The 6322-nt window shown below is 44.1% G+C and overlaps 2 protein-coding genes across 5 annotated transcripts in view; one reads left to right on the top strand and one right to left on the bottom strand.

Moving 5' to 3' along the window:
• The window catches only part of LOC310837236 (uncharacterized protein), a 501393-nt gene that overhangs the window by 225486 nt on the left and 269585 nt on the right, over positions 1-6322 (top strand). The gene's annotated exons all lie outside the window — the stretch shown is intronic.
• Positions 1-6322, bottom strand: part of LOC310837598 (uncharacterized protein) — a 202246-nt gene that overhangs the window by 22103 nt on the left and 173821 nt on the right. The window lies entirely within an intron of this gene.

The following is a 6322-nucleotide window of genomic DNA, read 5'->3' as shown; positions in this document are numbered from 1 at the left end:
GCCAACTCACCAAAATAAAATAAAATCGAGAAAAATGGTAAGGGTTGTACACAGATCCGTACACAGAGAAGACTCATAAAAGTTAATGGACCTGACTTGCCAGTAGTACACGTGGGGGAGGGAAAAACGGATTTAGGGGTCTTAGTCGACCACAAGATTAATATCACACTGTGATGCAGCAGCAAAAAGAGCTAATGCTGTTCTAGGCTGCATCAACAGAAGTCTAGTGTCCAGATCTAGGGAAGGAATAGTACAGCTCTATTCTGCCTTGGTCAGAGCACAATTGGAATACTGTGTCCAATTCTGGGCACCACAATTTAAGGCGGATATTGTAGCCTTATGAGGCTTTGCCCTCGGGTGGGAAAAATACTGCGCCCGGGAAAGGGAAGTGGGAGTCAACAGACACTCAAGGAATAGTTTCAGAGAAAAAGCTTTTATTTCTACCATCCATGAACTGGTAGAAGGAGCAAGTGTGATAGTTCACAAAAAGCATGCACGGGTTCACAGTCATGTGCACAAGCATATATACCCATTCCAGATCCCTCCCCCTTTCTCCTCCCTCAGGAGTCCTGCCCATGAGTTCCTCTGAGCATGAACAGAAAGCTGTATTGGGACTATTGGACTCTTCCCAGGAAAGGGGAAATGAAAAGCCGAGGGGGTGGGTCGAGGAGCCCTGGTGGTTTAGCATGTCCAAGATGTTGCAATGAGATAAGATTCGTTTCTCAGGCCTGAGTATTCTTGGCAATGACAGAGCCTATTCATTAGCCTTTAAAAGTAACATTTTGCCTTTCGAACAGCATCTTGTGAGAATCCACAGAAAAGCTGTAGCTGTGGGTTTTTAGAAGACAAAAGGAATTTTGAACAGTTTTGAGGCCTGGTTTTTTGGGGGGGTGACTTTGGGCCTAGGTGGGGTCACCTGTCTTCACCTTCCTTCAGATATCAACAAGCTTGAACGTATACAGAGGAGGGCAACCAAGACGATCAAGGGTCTGGAAAATGAGCCTGATGAGGAACGGTTGAAGGATCTGGGTATGACCAGCCTAGAAAAGAAGGGCTTTTTCACAGAAGAGGGAGCAAGCTTGTTTTCTCCTGCTCTGGAGGGAAGCACTCGAGCCAATGGATTCAAATGACAAAAAAGGAGATTCCAAATAAACATTAGGAAGAACTTTCTGATGGCAAGAGCTCTTTGGCAGCCATAGGAAACGCAGGGAGCAGGGTGTCACCAGGCCTGAAACAATGGGGCCTGGTGGATTTCACTCAGGATAGAGTTGGAGAGGCCATGGGTCCACCTCTCGCATCTGCAATATTAGGACATCCGGGGTCTTTCAGCAAAGCAGCATGCCAGTTTTGTTAATGCCAGTCCATCACTGCTCCAAGGGCTGTTTCTCATTCGCTCTCAAATGGAAGTCACGCCATGCAACATAGAGTTCACACGGTGCGGTTTTTTTTCCAAGCGTTTCCAAACTGGATAGAATAAATTATATACTGGGTTTAAAACAATCCCCCTCTTCAGAAAACATACAAGCACCACCTGCAGAGAGTTGTCAGGAGACATTCCCTGGGAAGAGAGATTGATTGTTAAAGCCCTCTGGTAATCGGAGCTTTGCGAGGGAAATAGCGAGGTTTCCTAACAATTGCTAGGACATTGCGGGTGCCCTGGCACCCGTGGGCACCATGTTGGAAAAGGCAGGTGTAGGAAAACTTTTTCAGCAGGGGGCCGTTCCACTGTCCCTCAGACCTTGTGGGGGGCTGGACTATATTTTTGGGGGGAGGGATGAACAAATTCCTATGCCCCACAAATAACCCAGAGATGCAGTTTAAATATTTATGGGACCGCCTCTCCTGGTCTGCCCCACAGAGGACCTTAAGGTCCATGCATAATCATAGTTTAGAGGTCACAGGCCCTAAGGAAGTTAGACTATCCTCCATCAGGGCCAGGGCCTTTTCAGTGATGGCTCCGATCTGGTGGAATGCTCTGTCCCATGAGACCAGGGCCCTGCAAGATTTAACTTCCTTCCGCAGGGCCTGTAAGACAGCTATTCTGCCTGGCTTTCAACTTGAACTTAGCCTGATCTTTTATTCCCCTTCCTTCCCTCCCCCTCCCCTTTTTATGAAGATTACCCACTCTGAGACCCCACAGCTCATTCTCCCCTGGTCTCCACGCTGGCCCAAATAGGACTAATTTAGCCAGCTAAATGTTTATTGGATGGTTTTACCCCCTAAATTGATTTATGAATTCTGAATTTATTGTTATTCATGTTTTATACTGTGTTTTATGCTGTTTTTTTGTTGCATCAATTAAGTGTTTTAAATTTGTTGTTAGCCGCCCTGAGCCCGGTTTTTGAACCGGGAAGGGCGGGGTATAAATAAAAATTTATTATTATTAATTTATTACTAAAAGCACACATTCTACGCAGGTAAAAACACCAGGCAGGCCCCACAAATAACCCAGAGATGCATTTTAAACAAAAGGACACATTCTACTCATGTAAAAACACGCTGATTCCCGGACCGTCCGCGGGCCGGATTTAGAAGGTGATTGGGCTGGATCCAGCCCCTGGACCTTAGTTTGCCTACCCATGGGTTATAAGGCAGTGTCCCTTGTTCCTTGCGTAAGGCCCCATGTTTTGTCCTCAAAACTGAGTTGAAAGGATCCCAGGCCGTACTGTTTAAGTATATGGCTCTACTCTTTCCTCAGCTCCCCTTCCTCTCCCTCTGCCCCAATGTGGTGTCATGATTTGACTAAGATGAGAGACCCAAGTTCAAGTCCCCAACGAGCCGCAAAACTCTGCTGTGTGACCTTGGACCAGTCACTATCTCTCAGCCTGCCCTACCTTGCAGGGATGTTTTGAGGATAAGCTATGAGGCAAGATGCTCTACCTACCTGGCAAAATTATCGTGCAAGTTCCCTTGGAGCCAAAAAATTCCTCCACCTCTTATTTTGAGGAATTCACTGCTTATTATTTGAGCAAAGCCTTAGTATTAGCAGCAGTACCCTGCCCATCTGATTGTGTTGCCCCAGCCATTCTGGGCGGCTTCTAACATATTTAAATAATAATAATGAATCATTAAACTTCCCTATTCAGGATATACATGGAATATAAAAACGGGGACTAGAGTTAGAGAGGCTCAATTCTTTATTGAGTTACTAGATGCAGGATATACACCAAATATGAAAAGCAGGATTGTCGAAACAAACACGCAGTATTATGGTGACATTGTTAGGCGAAAGCAAAAAAGCAACATAAATTATGGTAAACCTTAGAAACACTTAGCAAAATGATTTTGTGTGTGTGTGTAGTTAAGAGAGTCGGATTGCTGCTAGGCAGTCAGTTGCTTGCAGGAGGGATGGAAATACCAGGAAATTTAAGTTTGGACAACAGAAATGGATTGAGGCACTTTCAAAAGGAACCTCTTGACTTTTTGCAGTTAGGGAAGTGGTTTTTATTTTATTATTCAGTTATACAATTTATATAACATTTAACTACAGTCTCTTAAGAGGTTTACAAAGATTCTATATGAAAAACCACAAAGGTCGGTTAGAGCTATAGGCTCAGCCTTCAGTTAAAATGCCTGCTGGTGAGGCGGGCCCTGAAGTATCCTAAACCCAAATTATTTAGGGCCTGGGAAATTAATACAAGGAGCCTGAACCTGCCCTGGTAGTGTATGGGCACCCAGGGAAAACTTCCGAACACTGGGTTTTGTGCTGGCAATATTCTGTCCCTATCGACAGTGTAGCTGCAACATTTTACCCCAGCCCTGGACAGAGCCCAGGGCAAAAACCGAGCCCTGAGATTGTGGCCAGTGCCAGTCCTACCCAAGAGTAAACCCAGTGAAATTAATGGCCGCATGGGAAGACAGACAAGCAAGAAAAGGATGTGGTAGAACGGACCTGTAAGCAAGTTGGATCCAAAACTCAAAACAGACTGGATATAATCTAACCCACGTATGGAATTTGATTTGTTGAATTACATTGGGATGAATGTTCATAGAGTAACAGCGTTGTAGTGTTGGAAGAGACACTAAGGATCATCCAGTCCAAACCTGCAACCTTGGCGTTATCAGCACAAAGCTCTAACTGACTGAGCTGTCAGCAGATATAAATAAATAGATTGTCTGGAGGAGCCTTAAGGACCAAGTCGTTTTATTTTGTATTAGCTTATTACATATAACAGTATTGTACACCCACATACAATAAAATACCCCACCCTAACCCATTACTGAATGAAAATCCAAATAAGTTATTATTCCAGGCAACTATTTACGTTAACCAAATCATTTTATAATGTGAGTAGAGTCTTCCGTTTTCATTTTTTGGCCACATGCACAATTAAGCTATACCAATCAGGACTAGGACCTTTGTTGTAATAATTTAATAATAATAATTTTATTATTTGTGCCCTGCCCATCCGACCAGATTGCACCAGCCACCCTGGGCGGCTTCCAACATACATAAAAATGTAGTAAAACATTGCACATTGAAAGCATAAACTCCCAAACCACTCAGCGGCTAACTTGAAAAGCAACCTTATCAGACAACAACAAAAAACCGAAAGGCAATTCCAGCATGAAATGGCTGAACCAGGATTTAGCAACAAATCTGCGCCAATTAGTCGTGGCTTCCCCCTGCATACGCAATTCGATCATTGGATTCTGCCAGGAGAGGACCTTCTGGCAAAACACCATCCTATCAACATGTCCATGTGACACGATTTTGGAATCAGGCCTTTTGTGTGGTGGCACCTACCCTTTGGAACTGCCTGCCACTGCAAAACAGATACGCGGCATATTTACAGGCCGTTTTTCATCGTAGATGGTCACAGGGTTCGAAACTAGCAGGGTGCCAGGGGCATTTCGCGCCTAAAGATTCTCCCTTTGCGGGCACCTGAAAAAGTCTGGGTGCCATTTTGGGGCTGACACTTTAGGATGACTGAATTGTATATCCTTTAAAGCCTCAAAGTATATGTTAAGGATAGACAATATGTTTAACAATAAAGAGTAGAGTGTTTCGAAAACGGAAGTATGGTACAGTGGTGCCTCGCAAGACGAAATCAATCCGTTCCGTGAGGCTCTTCGTATAGCGGTATTTTCGTCTTGCGAAGCAAGCCCATTGACAGCTTAGCGGATTAGCACTATTAGCGGTTTAGCGGCTTTTAGCGGATCAGCTGATAAGCGGCTTAGCGGCTTAGGAAAAGGGGGAAAAAAGGGGGGAAACCCGCAGGAACTCGCAAGACATTTCGTCTTGCGAAGCAAGCCCATAGGGAAATTCATTTTGCAAAGTGCCTGCAAAACGGAAAACCCTTTCGTCTAGCGGGTTTTCCGTCTTGCAAGGCGTTCGTCTTGCGGGGCACCACTGTAGCAATGTTTTTATTGAGCAACACCAAATTAAACATATATGAACAACTTCCGTTAAAAATGTGATATTAACAATGTGTCACTTATGTGAATTGTGTATGAGTTCATGCTTCTCAAAATAATACATTAAAAGTGTTGCTGGACCCCCACCCCCCCAAAATGGCGACTAGACATTCTGTTTTGGCGTCCACAACCCAGGTCCCAGGAGGCATTTGGCTCCTAGCGTTCCTATCCCAGTTTCTAAGACTGGGTGGTCACAAAGCAGTTTACAGAGAAATAAAACAATCCACGAAGCATAATAATACAACAACAAAAATATGTTTCATAAATAGGCACAGTATAACTTACTTAAAATACCTGCTGGAATAGACTGACTGTTGTTCAATGCCTTAAATTCAACATGTATGTGCAATTTCAGGTGGAAAAGAGTTCTACAGGATTAGGCCCACAGTGCTGAATGCATGGTTCCTGGGGTTATAAACTGTGCATTTACGCCACAAATTGTGAGTCCCACAAAGTGCTTGATGAGAGGCAGGGATATAAGTGATCAGGCGAGCCCTAAGATATTCTGGTCCCAAGTTGTTAAGAGTCTTGTAAATTAATACAAGAAGCCTGAATTATCCTAGCCAACTGTAGACTGAAATAGTACAACAGTGTCCCAACATAAAAGGGATTCCCTGACGTAGAACAAGTTCCCCTTTTAGGGTTGAAAATGTGCGCATTCAGATAATAAGAGCCCAGGAAGTTTCCTATGGCCATGGTGGCATTGTAAACCTGTTTGCCTTTTGGACGGAGGTTTTTAAAGAACTGGGAAACTTTTATAAGCTGAACATCAACGTGTCTCCAGCCCCGGCAGTAGTGGGAATTATGAATAACTCTGACTTTCCAAGCTGTATATAAAGAAATGTTGTAATTTCTGCTTCCAGCGGCTTGAAAATTGCCAGGTGCTGGCAAACGGCTAAAGGTC

The sequence above is a fragment of the Podarcis gaigeae genome (genome assembly GCF_964106915.1).
Source record: "Podarcis gaigeae genome assembly, chromosome: 2".
Lineage (NCBI taxonomy): Eukaryota > Metazoa > Chordata > Lepidosauria > Squamata > Lacertidae > Podarcis > Podarcis gaigeae.
This window is presented reverse-complemented; position numbering and strand designations above follow the sequence as displayed.